Source organism: Furipterus horrens, unplaced genomic scaffold, assembly GCF_987537825.1.
Source record: "Furipterus horrens unplaced genomic scaffold, mFurHor1.1.pri manual_scaffold_4, whole genome shotgun sequence".
NCBI classification, from domain to species: domain Eukaryota; kingdom Metazoa; phylum Chordata; class Mammalia; order Chiroptera; family Furipteridae; genus Furipterus; species Furipterus horrens.
In genome coordinates this window covers 32,885,075-32,905,236 of record NW_028327174.1, presented here as the reverse complement: position 1 = coordinate 32,905,236, position 20,162 = coordinate 32,885,075, and the positions used below count along the sequence as shown (strand labels likewise).

Here is a 20,162-nt window from a genome sequence, read left to right as displayed (position 1 = left end):
CCATGTGTACCAGAAGCTTCAAGTATTCTCACAGTCGCCCTGGTGGTCACTGAGGGCACTGGGTGGAGGGGCTGAGAGAGAGTACAAGGGTCTCTCTATACATGGGACGTAGGTTTTCTCTTTGCTAATTTGGGGGATTGGTGGAATCCACTAAGGAAAACGATGGTTTACTAAGTGCTGGTGCCTGAAAAAATAAGCTTCAGTTATGTTGAGGAATAACAGATTTGAAAAAATTTCATGAACAGTAACCACAATAACAAAAATAAGTAGTTAATATTTATTGGACACAAAATACACCAGGCCTTGTTCTTAGTTCTTTTTTTTTTTAGTATATTTTATTGACTATGTTGTTACAGTAGTCCCAATTTTTTTCCCCTTTGCTCCCGTCTGCCCAGTACCTCCCTTCCCTCCAGCAGTCCCACCCCCCTTAGTTCATGTCCATGGGTTGTGCATATAAGTTCTTTGGCTTCACTCTTTCCTATATTATTCATAACTTCCCTATGTCTATTTTGTACCAACCGATTATGCTTCATAATCCCTGCACCATTTCCCCATTTCTCCCCCTCCCCCCTCCGAGCTGATAACCCTCCAAATGATCCCCATACCTAGGATTCTGTTCCTATTCTGGTTTGCTTAGTTGGATTTTGCTTTTATTTTTTAGATTCAGTTGTTGATAGTTGTGAGTTTGTTGTCATTGGTTCTTAGTTCTTATATTTGTTATTTTTTTCCCCCACAGCTACTTAATAAAGTAGACATTTGTATGTTCTTTGTTTTACAGATAAGGAAAGGGAAGCTCAGTGAGAGCCATTAGCAAAATGATGAGGTTGGCTTTCTAACCCAGAATTACATTCGAAGCCTTATGCTCCTTCCCTGTTAATCCTGGGTAAATGAAACACTGCTGTATGTTGTTTCTTATGATCTGGCCTTGATTACTTCTCCAACATCATCTTTCATTAGTTTTCCTCCTTAGGCTTTGGTAATATTGGTAAGGATTATAGTTCCTGAAATAAGCCAGGCTGCATTGGTTTTCCTTGTGTCATTCCCTCTGCCTGGAATGTTCTCCTTCAAGGCTGCATCTATTGCTCTTCCCGTCGCCAATTCTTACTCATTTTTTTTTTTTTTGACCATGCAGTGTAGTGGATAAGAGCAAACTTTCTGAAATTAGCTGTGCTCAGATCCTGACAACACTGTGTGCTGTGTTTTTCAGCAAGTCAGTCTTCACCGTCTGTTTCCTTGACTTCTTGTGTCTGTGAGCTTCCTGTAGGATTGTTGTGAGCATTAGAATGCATGATGTGTTGAAAATGCTTAGAAACTGTTTTGGTATATAATTAGAGCATAATCCATGTTGGCTTTCCTCCAGGCAGCGCCCCTTACTCCTTCCCTCCTTCCTATGCTGTTTTAGAAGCTTCTCCTTTCTTTTTATTTTTTTATACTTTGTAGAGATCATTGCATTTCTATAATTTATCCAAAATATCTACTAAGATGTGTCTATGACCATTACTGTAGAAGATACTGAAACTATAATAGTGAACTTAACAGAATTCTTACTTTCTTGAAGTTTATTGGATATTGAGGGGAGACATAATGAACAGAAAAATATACAAATATCTAATATCTGCTAGTGACAGGTGAATTTTTCACGCTGTGTTAAAAGTACCAGTTTGTCTGCATCTTCTGATTCATTCATATTTGCATTCCCAGAGCTGAGCTTGGTTCCTGGCACTCTTAATTTATGTTGAATTACTTCGTGAACAAATGTTTTAGAAAGATATGGGACCAGATAGCTAACCAGTCAGTCAACAAATACTTACTGAGGTCCAGCACTCTGGTTGGCCATGTAGGAATCAAAGTAATAAATGGCATCCTCTCTGTTCCAAGAGTTCTCACTTTAGAGCAGCATTTCCTAGTCTCAGCACTACTAAGTGTCAATACTACTAACACTTTGGCTTGGATAATTCTTCATTGTGAAGGGCTGTTCTGCACATTGTAGAATGTTTGGCAACACCCATGGCCTCTGTCCACTAAATGAAACAAACACATATGCCTCCAGACTTAGCAAAACATCTCCTGGGGTCAAAATTTCCCCTGGCTGAGAACCAGTGCTTTAGAGAAACAAAACCAACCCAGTTGACAGGATTTTTTAAAACCCAGAAAATATCAGGCAATTCAGAGGCAGATTTGGAAACTACAAACTATAAATGCTTTGACCACTGGAAGAGGAGTGAATGAAGTGTACTTTTGATAGATGTCCAGGTCTTGCCTAGGGAAGGGTAGGGAGAGGGGGTGCAATTTGAGAGATTTACTAGAAGCAGCTGTCTCTATTGAAAGCTTGTGTGAGAGCTGGGTTGGCTTCTCATAAGTGCCCTCCTTAGACCCTGGCAAGAGGAGCCCATGCTCTGCCCCCGCTGTGGTTTCACCCCTTCTGCAAGAGAGCAGGGCATCAGTGGGGCCTTTGTAGCCCAAATGATGCAAGACCACTTTCACAGCCTGCCTGCCTACCTGGGGCATTTTCCCCATCCTTCATTCTGAGGATGGCTTGTCCCTCAGCTGTGTGCACTCCTAGGCTCAAGGGATGGCCAAGGAACAGCCCTTTGGGAAAAAGCGGCTGTGGGAGGAACTTGGATATGGGATTGGGGGGGTCGCATGTACACTTGGGGGGACTCTCTCCCTATGTTGCCATGTGTAGTACCAAACTTGGAGTCTGAGAAGCCTAAATATGAATTTGGAATTCCATGTTGTTATGTAGGTATATTTGTCCAAGGAAAAGGATAGGGGGTTGGAATACATTTTGCATTTGTTGATTTGATTGTAACTTTAAAATATTTAAATATATTTGTGGATTGAGCGTCGGCCTGCGTGCTAAGTGTCGCTGGTTCGATCTTCCAGTCAGGGCACATCAGAGAAGGGAAACTCTGACTCCAAAAAACCTCCGCTGCCTTGCGGCATACCTCTTCAGGGGAAAGGCTAAGGGAGTAAACCCCGACAGAAAATCCGGAGCCGGAGTCCCTAAGGCGGTTTGACGTTGTAGTCAACACTGGCAACTCCTGTGGCGCACCTGAAGCCAAGCTGTATTGACTCCGTCTTTCCCTTGGACCCTTCAGCTGCGAAGAGAGGAGGGGTCTGCTGCATGGGCAACAGCAGACCCTCCATATCACCCTGCCCAGGCTCTGTAGCTTCAGCTTCACTGGAGAGGACACTCCAGCGTCATTGCAAGATGTCGATTCAACACGGGAGGAGACAGATACCGTGTCACTCCCGAGTCGGACTGCACAGCCATTCTCGGCGATGCAGATAGACTCTTAAGAAGCTACACCATTGTCTCTCGAGACGGACGGCTGCCGACGGATTCGTACTTTTGTCCTTTGTCTTGCGAATAGGAGGGGTTTTTTGCAACTTGGGTGCCCCATTACTCTTCATTTGGGAGAGGAGGGTTTAGGGAGCTAGTTGGATCAATTTTTTTTTTTTTTTTTTTTTTATTTAATGTGTTTTATTGATTAAATTATTACATTTGTGCCAATTTCCCTTCCCTCTGCTCCCCTCCACCCGGTGGCCCCCCTCCCTCCAGTTGTCCCCCCCTTTTAGATTATGTCCATTAGTTGTGCATACAGTTCCTCCCAACCTCTCTCCGTCTATTCCATTCCCTCCTACCTTGATCCCCAATTCCTATATCATCTCCCTCCCTTTCCCCACTCCCCCTCCCTGTTGACCTCCCCCCAATGTGCTTCCCGTACCCACAGTTCCTCTTTCCCTCTCGTTGCCTATTTAGTTTGCCTTTGTTTCATCTCCCTAGCTTCTGTTTTTTTTTTTAAACCAGTCCCTTTAACATCTCATATAACAGTGGTTTGGATCTAATGAACTCTTTCAGTTTTATTTTGTCCTGGAAACACTTTCTCTGTCCTTCTATTCTGAATGACAATTTCGCTGGATAGAGTATTCGTGGTTGTAGGTTTTGGATTTTCATTACTTTGAATATTTCTTGCCAGTTTCTTCTTGCCTGTAGGGTTTCCCTTGAGAAGTCAGCTGATAGTCTAATTGGGACCCCTTTGTACATAATTCTTTTCTTCTCTCTTGCTGCTTTTAAGATTCTCTCTTTATCTTTAATTTTTGACATTTTGATTATAATGTGTCTTGGAGTGGTTCTCCCTGGGTCCAGTCTCTTGGGAACTCTCCTTGCTTCTTGGACCTGCAGGTCTATTCCCTTTCCCAAGTCTGGGAAGTTCTCCTTTATTATATTTTCACTCAATTTTTCAAGTTCTAGTTCATCTTCCTCATTCTCTGGCAAACCAATGATTCTTATGTTGGGCCTTTTATAGCTGTCCCAGAGGTTTCTGATCCTTTCGTTGTTGCTTCCCATTTCCTCTCTCTGCATTGGTTGACTGCTTGTTTCTTCTCCAAATTCCAGTTTGTTGAAATGAACTCTGGATTTTATTTCCTTTCCTTCTATCTCGTATGCGGTTTTGTTCCTTTCGTTATGAAAGTTTTTCGCTTCTTTCATATCTTTTTCCTGCTCTTTTGTGAATTCTGTAAGCCACCTGATAACAATGGCCCAGAACTGAGCCTCTGACAGGTTTCTTATCTGTTCATCTGTCAGGTTCTCTATCTGCTGCCTGGTGAGCTGTGTTACCGGTATTTCTAAAGTTGCCTGCCTCATTTTGACAGATGCTTTTTGTTTTCTTGGGCTGGCTGTGGGGGCAGTGCCTGCGTACGCGTCACAAATTAGCGACCGGCGCCTGCTTGTCCGCGACCTATTTCGTAGCCCTGTGGTGCTTTCTGTGGGGGCGGGGGTCCAAGATGGATTCACACAGTTATTCAGCTAGGAGACCGGGATCCGTCCTCCCGCCCCCCTGGGCCTCACTGTTCAAGGCGATGCGGCGGCCGCTCTCCCCAGCTCCGGAGTCGCGCACCGCCCGGGACTTGGCCACCGGGACTCCTCGCCGGGGTCGCGCACCGCCAGGGACTTGGCCTCCGGGACTCCTCGCCGGGGTCGCGCACCGCCAGGGGCTTGCGTAGCCGCTCTCCCCAGCTCCGGAGTCGCGCACCCCCCGGGACTTGGCCACCGGGACTCCTCGCCGGGGTCGCGCACCGCCAGGGACTTGGCCACCGGGACTCCTCGCCGGGTCGCGCACCGCCAGGCCAGGGGCTTGGCCACCGGGACTCCTCGCCGCCCGCCGCTCCGGGTGCGACCGCAAACAGCACTGCCCACTTTAACTCTTACCTGCCCAAATGGCACCGTTGGTTTATAACTTCATATGTTGGACTTCCGTGTAGTTTTATTTTCTGGAATTTCTAGTTATCCTTTGTTTTGAAGTAGTTGTATTCCTGTATAGTTGTAGAGGGAGACCTAGCGTGTCCGTCTAAGCCTCCATCTTGGCCGGAAGTCCCCCTAGTTGGATCAATTGCATAATATTATATGTTAGTATAGAGTAAGGCCAGTTTGTCCTTTGACAGAGTTGTGAATCATCTTGGAAGTGATGCTGACTGTATATCATTAATGCAGTCTCTTATGATGGAGTTAGTAAATAACAATGCTTTTTAGTTTTTCATTTCATTTTGGCTCTATTGGGAGCTACGTGGCCTTGGGCAAGCTGCTTAACCTCTCTGTTTTGATTTGTCACCTAGAAAAATATACTAACCCACTTCATAGGGTTCTGATGAGAATTACGTGAGATAATTAGTGTAGAATCCAGAGCCATCTGCACCTGACTGGTGAGATGGCAGGATGCTTATTCCTACCTAAAAAGAGACTGGACTTTTGGACCTCAGAGAATCAGGTTTTGATCCTGGTTCTGTCCTTTGTTAGCTTTGTTAACTTGGAAAATTTATTTGGCCTTTCTGATCCTTAGCTGTGGGTAGCATTACTTACCTTAAGAGGATTAGGTGCTGAGTAATTGCTAATTATTAAGCCATAATGATAAGCAAAGCTGCTTCCTGGAACATATCCTATGCCTATTACTTGTACCTTCAGTAATGGAATGTGAGACAATGAAATGTGACCTCATGACACACCATCTTCTTCCGTGGAGTTAGCACTAAAGATATTATAAAATGGCCAGCAGAATTTTAAGGAAGATAGCAGAGCCCAGCTATCAATCACCCATTTATTCATTCATTTGTCCACATTTACCATGCCTCTTATGTGCCAGTTAGGTGTTGGGATATAGTGATGAAAGGAAGACATGGTTCCTGATTTTATAAAAATTCCCGTCTAGTCTGGTGTCATTAATTAACTCAGTAAGAAATGGAATTATGTAGTGTTCCATGATTTTTAGTTTGTTTCGTATAATTATGCTGACTTTCAAAGCTATTGATTTTTTCCCCTTCCTGTTAAACTGTCTTGCAGCTATAGCATTGTGTGATAGGGATGTAGCCAAGACCTAAGAGCTGTGTCACTCTTTTAATTAGGTGCCAGGAAGAAGCTGAAATGAATTCAGAGCTATGTGTTCTCCATTATTCAGGGCTTAAGTAATAGACTCTACTACCAGAGATTTTCAAATGAGTGCAATGAGAAAGCACTTCTAAAACAAAAAAACAAAAAAAAAAAACCAAAGTGCTTGCTTCAATTATTGATGCAACAAATATAGTCAAGATTTTATTTTCCCTATGCTTATTTAAGCAATTTATAGTGTTCATTTATTTGTCTGATTTTGGAAGTAATAGATACTTACAGTAGGAAAATTTAAAATTAATAAAAAGGAGAAAAAAAGCCACTCATAATTTCAGCCATCAGACATATTTACTGCAAACACTGCTTCTTCTGTGCAGATTTGTTTGCATATGTGTATATGTTACTGAATTGTGTGTATTTTGTATATTTAGTTTTATGTCCTCTTATTCACTCAATGTTATATCTTCAACATTTTCTCATATAGTTAAATAATTTTTAACTTTCAAGTTTATGTTAAGATAGCTCTTTGGTTTTCATTTTGTAAAATAATATTTACAGTGAGTTAAAAAATGTTACTATATTGGAACAAATAACTTTCTTCAAAAAGCTCTTTAAAAGGATATTGAAACTTGCATATTAGATTTTTTAATTTCTCTACCTATATTTGGTAAACACTAAACATGGGAAATCAAAAAGCCTCTTTAAAGAATTCTACTTTCTCAAAGTTGGCATTTAAATGGCAAGAACAGTACTATTTTCATTTATAAAATGGACTGATATTTGATCACCTAGAGACAAACATTGCTAATATTTTAGTCTCTGTTTTTCCAGACCAGTGCATGCCTCTGTGTGTATGTGCATAAAACAAAAATATAATGAATTTGACAGAACATTGTGAATGTTTTCCTGGTAATAATGTATATAGATCTACATTATCTATTTTTAATTGCTGCAAGATTTTCTTTTGTTAGGATAGTTAATAACTTATTTAACTAATCTGCTGTTACTGGATATTCATGTTGTTGTAATTTCTCACCTTTATAAACAACTGTGTGGTGAACATCTTTGTGTATACACCTTAAAATGTTTATCTGTTCATTTTCTTAGTATAAGTTTCTAAAAGTAGTTTCTTGACAGGTTTTTTTTTTTTTTTTTTACCATCACTTCTTAAAACTGGTTTCTTTTGTGGTTCATAGAAAATCTTGAACTTTGGCTGAGGGTAGATTTGAGGTTTCCTCCATTTCAGTGTGAATAGAGACTAATGAATAAATACATAGCAGATATACAATGATTGTTAACATTAAGTGCTGAAATTCCCCTTAGGGGATTTTCAAGAGGCCAAAGCAACTAAGAAAGATTCCCATACAGTTGGGTATGTACAGTGGCAGTCTCCCCTCATCAAGCACCGTGGAGACCTAGCTATGGGGAATTTGCTTAGTGCATGGGAACATGTGCCCTCATCTGCCCTGGTTATCCTCTCCCTTGGCACAGTGTTTAATCTACATTTCAAAAGCAATGTCTTTATGGGACCATTTGCATTATTTTTCTAGGATTTCAGGAGTTAAGCAAAACTGTTATTTAAAAATAAAAATGAACTTTTGCTTCACCATGACATAGAAATTTCAAGGAAAAAGAAAACTTTTAAATAAAACAGTTGTATTTTCTGACTTCGTTATTTTGAGTGTTGTTTTCCTGTTTACTGTAGTAAAAGTCTTAGGCTTGAGTCTGGAGCAGATCATACCCATCTGGGTGGAGGATGAGGGTGAATGAAAAGGCACAAACATCGCCTGATGGTATTTGGGGGAATTGGTTTTGGGAGGTAGAGTGTTCGTCATTGTGCTGACATTGACCTGGGTCATCCCTACCCTGTGTCTTTCTCCTCCCTTGCATCTGGTTTAGATCCCTCATCACAATCTTACTAGGTGTCTAGTAAGTGTTGGTTATATGAGGAAAACCACTAGATGGTCTGAAAGGCCTGTAGACAGCTTTCAGAGGTAATTTCTTTCATTGCCTAATATTAAGACTCCGTACTATGCATATTCACTACCAATTCACTTATTCATTCCTCCATTTATTCCTTTAACAAATATCTATTCAATGCCTTCTAGGTGCCAGGGACTGTTGCTAGGTGCAGTTAGCCAGGAGGACATGGCCTTCCCTCATAGAAAATATATGCACACAGCACACATTATTTATAGGAGCAGTTAGTCTCCAAAAAGTCTCTTAACTCCTTTTTTTATGGAGCAAAAACACACTACAGTTTAACTTCACACAGGATTTAGCTGTGTATGTGTATATTTGGTACAGTCCAGGGAGTCCCATAGTGCCTCTGATCCTTTTAGAGTTTGGCTCACATTGTGACTGTGAGGCTGGAGGCCTTTGTGCAGTTTAATGGTATAATATCTTTTGATTCTGTTTAACCTATACAACATGTGAACCGTTAGAGAGCAAAAGCCCTTTAAAATGCTGCTAAAAGTTACATGAGTCCATGGGGGAAAGCAAAGCTTAATTACCAGTAGAATAAAAGAGACCCAAGACAGCCCAGTTTGGATGGGGATGGCTGACTTTGTAAGCGACAGACCTCCACTCAGCCAGCCCGCCTGCCATAACACAGTGACGAGAAGGCGTGGGGGCTCACCAGTGAGGGGAGAGGCAGGAAATGGGATGGGAACACTGTGGATTGTCAAGTCTCCATTCCCTCCCACTGCTACTCCAGTTTGCCAAACTCGAATGGATCTCCGATCAAGTTGACAGATGTTGTCATTTTGCATCTACCTTGCTTATTGGGGCAGTCTATTCATTCTGGTGCTTAGCTCAGTTTTCTTGATTTTAAAGCTTCAGCGCCACCTGAACCTCCAGCAGCTCTGAATGGAAGTGTGAAGGAGCCTTCTCAGATGCAGAGCCCCATTGCTCCCATCGAGGAGCTGCTTCTTCCCCACTGGGCAGAGAGGACATGAATATTCCCAGTCCTTCCTCTTGATGATTGCAGCTACTCAGATGCACTGTGACAGGCTGTTCCTGTCCTATAGGAGCAATTTGTCCTGGTTCCTTAGCCATTCGGGAAGCCTTCTAAGGTGGAGTACTAATACACACACCATCCTTGCCACACCAAAGGGATTTCCACCACTCACTCCTCTCCGCCTCGCCATCTCTTTCTGTTTCTGTTCTCCTTTCTAAGTAGTGCAGGGCCAGTGCAGCTAATGATCCAAGAACGAAATGCCCTTTTCTCTTTATTGCAGACCCTCTTTACAGGGTCTTTACGGGCGATGCTTTTTGAACTTCCCCATCCCCATCCTTCACCAGTATAAATCACTGGTGTGGTGGCAGGGCTGGCTTTCTGGTCTGTTACTGGTTAGAAAAGCTGTAGCGGGTGGCAGGCTCTGACTTCTGGTGACTTTCTGAACTTAAAAAGATGGGATACGTAGTCCACATTAGTCTCTGTTTTATCCATGACAATAATTCCAAGTTAAAAGAGAAAACCCTCACATTTTGTAATACTTATCACCTGGGTAAGTTTTGGACCCTTACAAAACTCAGTCACTGTGCACTGTTTCTTAAAGGATTCCTTTAGGCCCCAGAAATAGCAAAATGCTTAACTGGGTCAGTTCACTTTTATTCCAAGTAGGTAATCAAACAGGCATCCAAGCCCCCCACCCCCTATTTTGAAGAGTTAGCATGAATGTTTCCAACTGTTGTCTGGCCATTTAGAGTCACTCTTAACTGCAAATTCTTTCTCATTTCCCTTTTTTTTTTCTACTCAGGAAGCTTGGGGGCAAATCAACAGGTGCTGGCCAGGTACCTCCAGTCCTGATTTTTCGGTGTTCCCTCTTTTCAGCCAAGGAAAGAATCCCTACTTCTCAACAGGTTCCTCTCTCTCCCATTTTTCCCTTTTTGTTGACCAGAGTTGGGGGCTGGTCATAGTGATGGGACTGGATTGCTAATCAGATCCTACGCCCCCACCAAGCCCTGCTGGAAGGCTAGGCACATACCCCGTGGCTCTCTCAACTCAGAATGTGGTGTGCTTAGCAGCTATGTTTCCAGCTTCAGACTTAAACTGTAATTTGAGCATAAAATCTCCCTGAACATCCTGTTACAAAAGGAAAGAACCTATTAAGAAGCCAGATGATTGCTCCTTGTGTATCAGATTTCAGGATTTATAACTTATAAGCGGTTCAAATCATTCTCCTTGGACTTTTAAAATAGAGATGCAATATGGAAAGTGAAGTTCATATTTAATTAACATTTATTGGGCACCAGTTATGTATAAGCACTATGCTAGTTGCTTTCGTACTTAATACATCAATTCAATCCTAGATTTTAAAATCGGCTCTGCTTTTTGGACAATGATGATATTTTTAGTAGCGTAGTTGTTATTTATTCTGTGTCGTCCATATGCCAGGCACTGTTTTAAGCACTTTACACAGTGTTATAATTTAACATTCTCAAATACTCTATGAGGGAGATATTATTGTCCTTATTTTACAAAGAAACAGGCTGTAATTATTTGCCTAAGGCCATTTAGATTGTAGGTGATGCTGAGACCTAGCATTTAATCTGTCAGACCCTCTTTTAAATAATTTATGTATATTAACATCATCATAACAGCCCTTCTCTCTACCCCCAAACAACGCAAATTTATTAAGTTTCTGCAGGGTACAAATCTAGCATGAGTCTCAGTGGGTAAACCTCAGAGTGTCAGCAGGCTGTGTTGCCTTCGGGAGGAGGATCTATTCCCTCCCTATAGGGGTTGCTGGCAGAATTTATTTCTTTGTGGTTGTGTGAAGGAGGTGGCCGTTTCCATACTGGACTCCAGCTGAAGGCTGTCCTCCGCTTCCAAGTGCCGCCCTCATTGCCAGGCTCATGTTTCCCTTCCTTCTTAAAAGTTCCCAAGGGCAGGTTGGGTTTTCTTTTTTTTAAGGCTTTATTTTTATAGACCAGTTTTTAGATCCACAGAAAAATTGAGAGGAAGGGACAGAGATTTCCTATGTACTCCCTACACATGCATAGCTACCTCCGTTATCAACCTTCCCCACCAGGGTGGTACATTTTTTAAAACTGATGTACGTTCACTGGCATTATAATCACTGAAAGTATCATTTACATTATGGTTCACTTTTGGTGTTATGTGTCCTGTGGGTTTGAACAAATGTATAATGACATGTATCCATCATTGTAGTATCATCCATAGTATTTTTATTGCCCTAAAAATCCTCTGTACTCTGCCTATTCATCCTTTCCTTCCCCGCCACTCCCACCCCCTGGAAACCCCTGACCTTTTTACTGCTTTCATAGTTTTGTCTTTTCCAAAATGTCATTTAGTTGGAATTGTACAGTATGCAGCATTTACAGATTGGCTTCTTTCACATAGTAATATGCATTTAACATTCTTCGATGTGTTTTCATGGCTCGATAACTCTAGCATTGAGCAATCTTTCATTGTATGAATGTATCACAGTTTGTTTATCCATTCATTTACTAAAGGACACCTTGGTTGCTCCCAAGTTTTGGTAATTATAAAAATCTGCTATAAACATTTGTGTTCAACTCCTTTGGGTAAATACCAATGAGCGTAATTGCTGTATTTTATGGATAAGAGTATGTTTAATTTTGTAAGAAACCACCACACTGTCTTCTAAAATGGCTGTACCATTCATTCTGCATTCCCACTGGCAGTGGATGAGAATTTGTGTTGCTCCACATCTTTGTCAGCATTTGGTGTTGTCAGTGTTCTGGATTTTGGCCATTCTATAGATGTGTAATTGTATATCATTGTCATTTCAATTTGCATTTCCCTGACAACAGATGATATGGCACATTTTTCATGTGCTTATTTGCCATCTGGTGAGGTGTCTTTAACGTCTTTGGCTCATTTTAAAAATTAAGGTATAATTGACATATAACATTATATTAGTTTCAGGTGTACAACATCGTCGGCAGCCGTCCGTCTCGAGAGACGATGGTGTAGCTTCTTAAGAGTCTATCTGCACCGCCGAGAATGGCTGTGCAGTCCGACTCGGGAGTGACACGGTATCTGTCTCCTCCTGTGTTGAATCGACATCTTGTGATGACGCTGGAGTGTCCTCTCCAGTGAAGCTGAAGCTACAGAGCCTGGGCAGGGTGATATGGAGGGTCTGCTGTTGCCCATGCAGCAGACCCCCCCTCTCTTCGCAGCTGAAGGGTCCAAGGGAAAGACGGAGTCAATACAGCTTGGGTTCAGGTGCGCCGCAGGAGTTGCCGGTGTTGACTACAACGTCAAACCGCCTTAGGGACTCCGGCTCCGGATTTTCTGTCGGGGTTTACTCCCTTAGCCTTTCCCCTGAAGAGGTATGCCGCAAGGCAGCGGAGGTTTTTTGGAGTCAGAGTTTTCCTTCTCTGATGTGCCCTGACTGGAAGATCGAACCAGCGACACTTAGCTCGCAGGCCGACGCTCAATCCACTGAGCCAAACCAGCCAGGGCTGAGTGTACAACATAACAATTCAGTATTTGTATATATTGAGAAATGATATGACAGTAAGTCTAATGAACTAATCTCTGTCACCACACAGTTACAAAGTTTTCTTTCTTGTGATGAGAACTTTTGAGATATATTAGTAACTTATTTAATCATACAGTATAGTATAATTAAGTATAACTGTAGATATCATGCTGTATATTATAGGCCTGGGACTTATTTATTCAATACTAGATGTCTGTAACTTTTTACGACCTTCACCATATTGTTACAGAAACAGGGGAGTCCAAAAACAAACCCCAGAGTTTTCTGCTGGGAGATAGGCAGCAGGAAGCAGCTTTCAGGATGCCCTTGCATGCCTGGAGCTAGTGGCTGGATACATTGTTGCAAAGATCCACTTTACTTCCAAGACTCAGGAAGATGGGAGGGATCTTGGACTGTGGGCTGGTAGGGAAGAAGCAGACAGAGCCAACGTAGGGTTCTGTGAATGATCAGAACTGTTTGCAACACCCACTGCGTGAGAGGACGCAGGGAGAGAGAGGAGGCAGGGAGGAGGAGAGCAGGAGCTGTGGACATTTTTGGGCTGACTCTGGCTCTAGGAGGCTCTCTCTCTCAGGCTCTCTCTGGCCCTCACGCCCTCACTCTCTGGCTCTTGTGGGCTCCCTCCATCTGGCTTGGAGCAGGGGTCTCCAGGCGGCTTTAAGAAGAGGCTCTTGCCAGACTGCTTTGAGAAGGAGAGGAGATCCATGCGGTTTGCAGGAAGAAGGCAGTTTTCAAGGAGGCTGAGAATCCAGGCGGTCCTGCATTGAGAGCTGGAGGGCACCACAGCACAGAAAGGACCTCCCTAATCAGAACTGAGTGATTGGCAGCTACTGGTAAAGCTGAACTGTGGCTAGGAAGTAGGGAAATGGTGTTTCTGACTTTCCTAAGACTGGCCAGGTCTGGAAGGGGGAGGCAGGACTTTGTGTAAATAAACAATTCTTTTTCTTTTCACCAAACTCTGGTATTCAGAGTTATGATTCTGGCGGCGGGCAATCGGGCCCCTAACTAAACAGCCCGTGGGTTCTGTTTCAATCGGAGCAGCCCAGGGGTTCTGTTACAATATCACTCCTTTTCATCCCCGCTTCTGACAACCACGAGGTAAATGTCTCCAACTGTGAGTTCAGTTTTTTTGCATGTTTAATTTGGCTGGTTTGTTTTCTTATTAAATTTTGAGCGTTCTTTACATATTTTGGAGAACAGTCCTATATCAGCTGTGTCTTTGCAGACTTTATATAGTCTGTGGTTTGTCTTCTCATTCTCTTGACATTGTTTTTCATGGAGCAGAGTTTTTAATTTTAATGGAGTCCAGCTGATCAGTTACTTTTTTCATGGATTGTGCTTTTGATGTTGTATCTAAAAAGTCATACTTAAAGTTATCTAGATTTTCCCATGTTATCTTCTAGGGGGTTTATAGTTTTGCATTTTACATTTAGGTCTATGATGCATTTGAGTAAATTTTTGTGAAGGGTATAATGCTTGTGTCTAGATTTTTTTTTTTTTTCTATATGTGTGAGTATCCAGTGTTCCAGCACCATTTGCTGAAAGACTAAGATAGTTCTATTTTATTGCTAGGAAAACTGAAATAAAAAGGGCATAAAGGACTTCGATCAGGCTTATGCAGTTAGTAAATGGTCTCTCTGACTCTAACGTTCATGGGATCTAGGGCTGTAGGCTCCTAATTATGCTGCACTGCTCCTTTGCAGTGAGACCAACATTGGCATTCAGGGCTTCGGGCTACAACAGTGTCTTAACTCAAAGGAAATAATCTCAAATGGTAAAATTTCAGTCTGTAAAGGTGAATCAACACGTTGTATGTTACTACTGTTAGTATTGAAGGCTGTTTTTACCACCCACTTTTCAAGGATCCTGTAAATAAAGCCATGAGCTCAAGTCAAGGGGAATATTTTTTTTCCTGTTCTCTTTCTGCCTAAAGCCTCTGATTCATCCCAGTTTTAGTGTTATTTCTTTTCTTTTTTAAAATTTTTGCTCTCCTATCTAGCTGTTATAGTTCATTTGCTTAATTCTCATTTATATTTCTCTTCTCTCCAGTGCTGAAATCCCTAGGGGCTTTTCTTTTGGGATCAGTCACTGTCTCTGAAATGGAATCCATGTGATAATATTTTGTATTATTCTGAAAGGTAATCTAGACATCGAATGTATATTTCTGTTTTTTAAATTCTTTATTAAGGTAATGCATATTTATTGTAAATGTCAAAGCTTCATGCAAGTGTGTATTAAGCAATCATAAAAGTCTTCCCAGTCTTGTATCTTAGAGGTAAACAATGTTAATTTTTTGATGTGTATCCTTTCAGGTATTTTCCTATTCAGAATGTAATTTATTATTCAAACTGGGATACTTGAGGTAAAATACTGTCATTACTCCAGGACAGCAGTCATAAACTAGGACTATTTCAAACAAACTGGGATGTATAATCCTTCTGCTCTATGTAACTTTTATATCTACATCTATAGAAACAACTAGATAGACTCCATGTATATATTATGAGTATATATGGTGATGGCCTCCAAGATGGCTCCCAGTCCCCATCTCTGTGCCCAGGTGTTGTTCCCTCCCCTTTTGTGTGAGCAGGATTCAGTACCTCATGTCAGAATGGGACCGAATACTGCAGGAATGATGGTATGTTACTTCTGAGACTAGGTTATAAAGACCCTGGCTTCTGTTTGAGATCCTTTCTTTCTCTCTCTATTGGATCACTTGCTCTGAATGAAGCCAGCTGCCATGTTGTGAGAACCTTAGGCGATTTATGGAACTGAGAGGTCTGGTCAACAGTCAGTGAGAAACTGAGACCATAAACATCCATGTAGGTGAACTGGCACATGGCTCCTCCAGCTTGAGGTGACTGCAGCCTCAGCTGGCAGCATGCCTGCCACTTCCTGAGATCCTGAGCCAGAACCATTCAGCTAAGATGCTCCTGACCCCCAGAATCTATGTAAGGAAATAAGTCTTTGTTGTTTGAAGCTGCTGACTTTTGGAGTAATGTTATACAGTAACAAACAACTAACATATTTATTAAGTAATAATCAAATTATATTAAAGTTTTTAAAAACAACATCCTTACATCCTCCTTTTTCCACCCACAACACATCTGTCAGTAGCTACCTCATTTTAGTTTGTGTAGCACAAAGCAATGCAATTTCAGAAAAATATGGAGAGAATATAAAATTCCATTTTAGGGTTGAACATGGTGTTTTTCTTTTCTTTTTTTAAAAACCAAAAATGGCTTAACAAACATTCTGGGAATATATATTTTTTCTTCTGCAATTATCTCCATGGGATTGCTTCCTAAAGAGAAAATTTCAGGGTCATGAAGAAACACACTTAACTTTAGGTCGGTGTTTAGAGATTGTCTTCCAATTAAGATCATCTCCATTGTGACCGAGAGCCTGCTGGCTTTTCCAGTGCTGAACATTGTTAACTTCAAAGTGTTTTGCAGTAGATAGGAGAAAACAATAATTTTAACAATTAGTGAGATTGAGCTTTATTTCACTTCTTTACTCCTGAGGATTTCCTTTCTTGTGAAGGACACTTCCATGTCTTTCCCAACTTTCTTCTTTTGTGATACCCAAAATGGCCTATGTTTGTTAAGGGAATGTAGCTTTTTGTCATATTGGCGGCAAATATTTTTCCCAATTTGTGTTTGCTTTGTTTATGTACATGTTTAATTATTTTTTTCCCCGAAAAAACCTTAAAAATAATCAAGCAATCAACTTCTTCAGTTTTTTCCTTTGATGGCTTTTGAAAATTTGTGTCATAATTCCTACAGCCCAAGGTATTTCCATCTGATATTTTTATGATTTAATCCTTTGCATTTACATTTCAGATCTGTCTGTGACTTATTTTAGTATAATTTGGTAGAGAATACACATTTTCCCTATTTGTTCTGGCATCATTATTCAAAAACAGAATAAAAAAACTTACCTTCTCCTGCTGATTTGAGATGCCAAGTTAATATATGCTAGATAATCCTGTGTGGGGGTCTGTTTTGGGAGTCCCTCTTTTCTTCCAAAATTTATCTCATTAGTTCTGTTCTGCAGCCAGACTGTCTCAATTACTGTAGTTTTATAGTAAATTTTAATGTCTTAAAAGGCCATTCACTGTTCCTTTGTCAGAATTTTCTTTGCAGTCCTTTCATATTTTTCCTTTAGGTGCATTTGAGATTGCTTTTAAAGCTCAAATTACTCCTGTTGATATTTTTATTAATTGATTTATTATTACAAAATTGAAAACTTCTACCCAAGAATAAGATATGTTTACTTATATATTCAATACTTATTTTATTTCACTAAACAGAGTATTTAGTTTTTTTCACTCAGACTCTGCACATTTCTTATTGAGATTACTCTGAGATATTTATATATATTTGATTCTTTTATGTCCAGTAGCATCTTGTTTTCATAATTATTTCTGTGATTATTGTTTATATATAGGAAAGTTATTAATTTTTATTTATAACAATCCACCTTATTTAAGTTTCTTGGAATGATTTTTTTCATTCAGTTTATTCTCTTGGGTTTTCCAGATTTTTACCTGTGTATTTATATATCATAAATAATGATATTCTCCCCAGTATTTTGTGTTCTTTAAGGGTAATGCTTTTAGTGTTTCTTCAATTTATCAGTGCTGGATTTCTTTCTCCTTCCTCTCTTTCTCTCTCTGTCTTCAGATGAATCTTACCCCTTATCAATTTCGAGTTCTGTAACCTTGGGCAAGTTACTGACATAAGAAGAAAGTGGAGCTTAGATAGATAGTGATGAGAGCCAGGATGCAAACTCAGGAATTTCTGACTTCAGGGTTCACACTCCAAGCACTCTCTCTTCTGGCCTCAAAAATGGTTTTGCTTCCAGTATGTCTCCTCTTCTCTTCTCAGTCTGTTTATCTGTCTGTCTCTCCCTCTCTCTCTTTCTAATTTACTTTCTTCTTCTTCCCACCCTCTGTCCTCCTCCACCTCCTCGTTTTCTCTCTCTTCTTTCTTCCCATTCCCCCTCCCTCCTTCACTCCCTCCCTACCTCTCTTCCTCTTACCCTTTCGTTCTCTCTCTTTCTCCCTTCCAATCAGCCTCCCTCCTCCCAGCTTATTGTTTATAGATTCTCTAAATCTAGTCACTCAGCCTCATCCAAGGATGCATTCTGTTTGACTTTGAGAACAATGGATTCATCATATAGCATTCCTCTCTGTGAAGAAGTATTTTGTTGTTGGGAAGCATTTTGATTTGATTTGTTTGTTTGCTCTCACCACTTTCATCTCTTCCAGATTATTTCAAGCGCTTAATTCCTTCACGGTTTCAAGGACTCTTTCTGCAGATTCTCCTTTACCCTTCACTGCCATAAGGTCTCCTGCTTGACAGGAAACACAGTTCACTGTGAGAGTCTTAAATCAAATGAATTTGGTTTCTGGAAATGTCATTATTTTAGGAAGGAGTATAGGAGGGAGTGTAGGAAAATAGTTTAGATTTTTGTGGGGAAATGAAAAGCAAGAGGCAAAATAGAAGGTCTGTTCAGAAGAGAGGAAACAGTGATAGGTTTTAAAAATCAGCGTGTATTAATTTTGCTGTATTTTCTCAGCATGAATCTCACTCCAGAGAAAGATTGGCTGCTCTAAACCGTGGCTCTTATAAGTAAAGCACAAGTCTGTCATAGGCGATTGAGATGGGGACGGATACGGAGTAGAAAAGTGACGAAAATAGAAAGATCTTACTTGCAAGTGATAGAATTTACAACTCTGCTTACCACATCTTTTATTTAACAGATCATGTGGAGTTCCTACTATAATGGTAACTCTGGGGATACAGAGAAAGGGAAATGAATAGTTTCTGACCTCCAGTGTGTGTACCCAACAGTTTAGACAACTAAGTAATGGTACTTGGTAATAGAGAAGAGCGCCAAACTGTTCCTAAAGGTTGAGTGGATTTTGAATTATCGGCACATTCTGATTCTGGGAAAGAGCATGGGAAATGGCTTTGGGATTCAAGTTAGTCTTGAATGATTTGTTTGAACAGAACATGTGAGTATAAGAAAAGAAAGAAAATCTTGGGCCATTAAGATGAGATTTAATAGGAGTTTGAAAGCCACTGTAAGTTCCTGCGTATGGAAATAAGTTGATAACTATGATTAGGAGCATGAATCTTGTAGTGGTGTTGTGGCAGATTGGCAGGGGAAAGGACATGAATTAAAAGAGTCATGCCAAGAGCCTGATTTAGAGTGCAGACAATGGGAATGGCATAGAATGGGCAGATCTAAGAGACTCAACAGAAAACCCTCTAGATTAAAAAGTGACTCCACAGAGCTGAGGCATGGGGAATTCCCAGCCCCAGGGCCTGAAGTTTGCAGTGTTCCAAATGGTCAAGTAGTCCGACAAGGCTGTCAAGGTCTATACCCTGGAAGAGACCCAGAAGCACAACCATAGCAAGAGTATTGACTGATCCTCCACTGCAAGGTGTATGGTCCAACCAAATTTTTGGAGTCGTATCCTGGTGGAGAAGAAGTCTTAAGGGAATAAGCGGGAGGTGATGCTATGAAAACCTGGAGGATATTGGGCACCCTAGAGATACTAGAGAATTGTGCAAAACTGATATCATTGGGGAGCTTCATCCAGATGATAGATTGAAGATAACCAAGCCTTTGGATACTCTTTTTACTATTGGTGACTCTAATTCCAGCTGGTGGGCCAACTGGGTGATCGCAGCCATCTCAGCCCTGGGTGTGGCCCTGAAGTGTCACCTGGTGGAAGATTACACACATTCGCAGAGGCCAATGAAAGGAAAGACTACTTTGAATCAGGGAGAAAGAGGCCAATGTTAACTTTTTCCACTCACAGAAATTCTTACCTGGAAAGTAATTTTAATACACCTGTTTTCCTTCCCTCCTACGTTAGAAACAAACCAAACCAAAAAGAACTGTTATATTTTATCTACTCTTGAACATCTGCAATGTGCCTTTTTATTCATCAACTTTATTTTGATGTTGCATGACTACATAATTTACCTGTTGTACCGTGATCTTTTAAAAATATATCTGGCTTTTCAAATGTAAAAAAAAAATGATTTAGTAAAGTTAAAGAAAGAGAGAAGGAAGATACACAGTAAATAAGGTCCGAGCTTCAAGTGCTACTATTCAAAACTGGGCTGACAGGTGAATTTAACATTTATTTACATATGCTTGTCCTGAGTCATGGAATATGGGCTGGAATTGACGTTTCTCTGTAAACTGAGCCAGTTATCAGTTCATCAAAATTTTGTTCTAGTTGTTAGATGGGAATTTTCGTG

General features: G+C 40.9%; 1 protein-coding gene and 1 pseudogene across 1 annotated transcript in view; both read left to right on the top strand.

The window, feature by feature from the left end:
- ST8SIA1 (ST8 alpha-N-acetyl-neuraminide alpha-2,8-sialyltransferase 1) overlaps nt 1–20,162 on the top strand; it is a 127,940-nt gene that overhangs the window by 5,568 nt on the left and 102,210 nt on the right. The window lies entirely within an intron of this gene.
- On the top strand, nt 19,236–19,698 carry LOC150011490 (cytochrome b5 pseudogene; annotated as a pseudogene).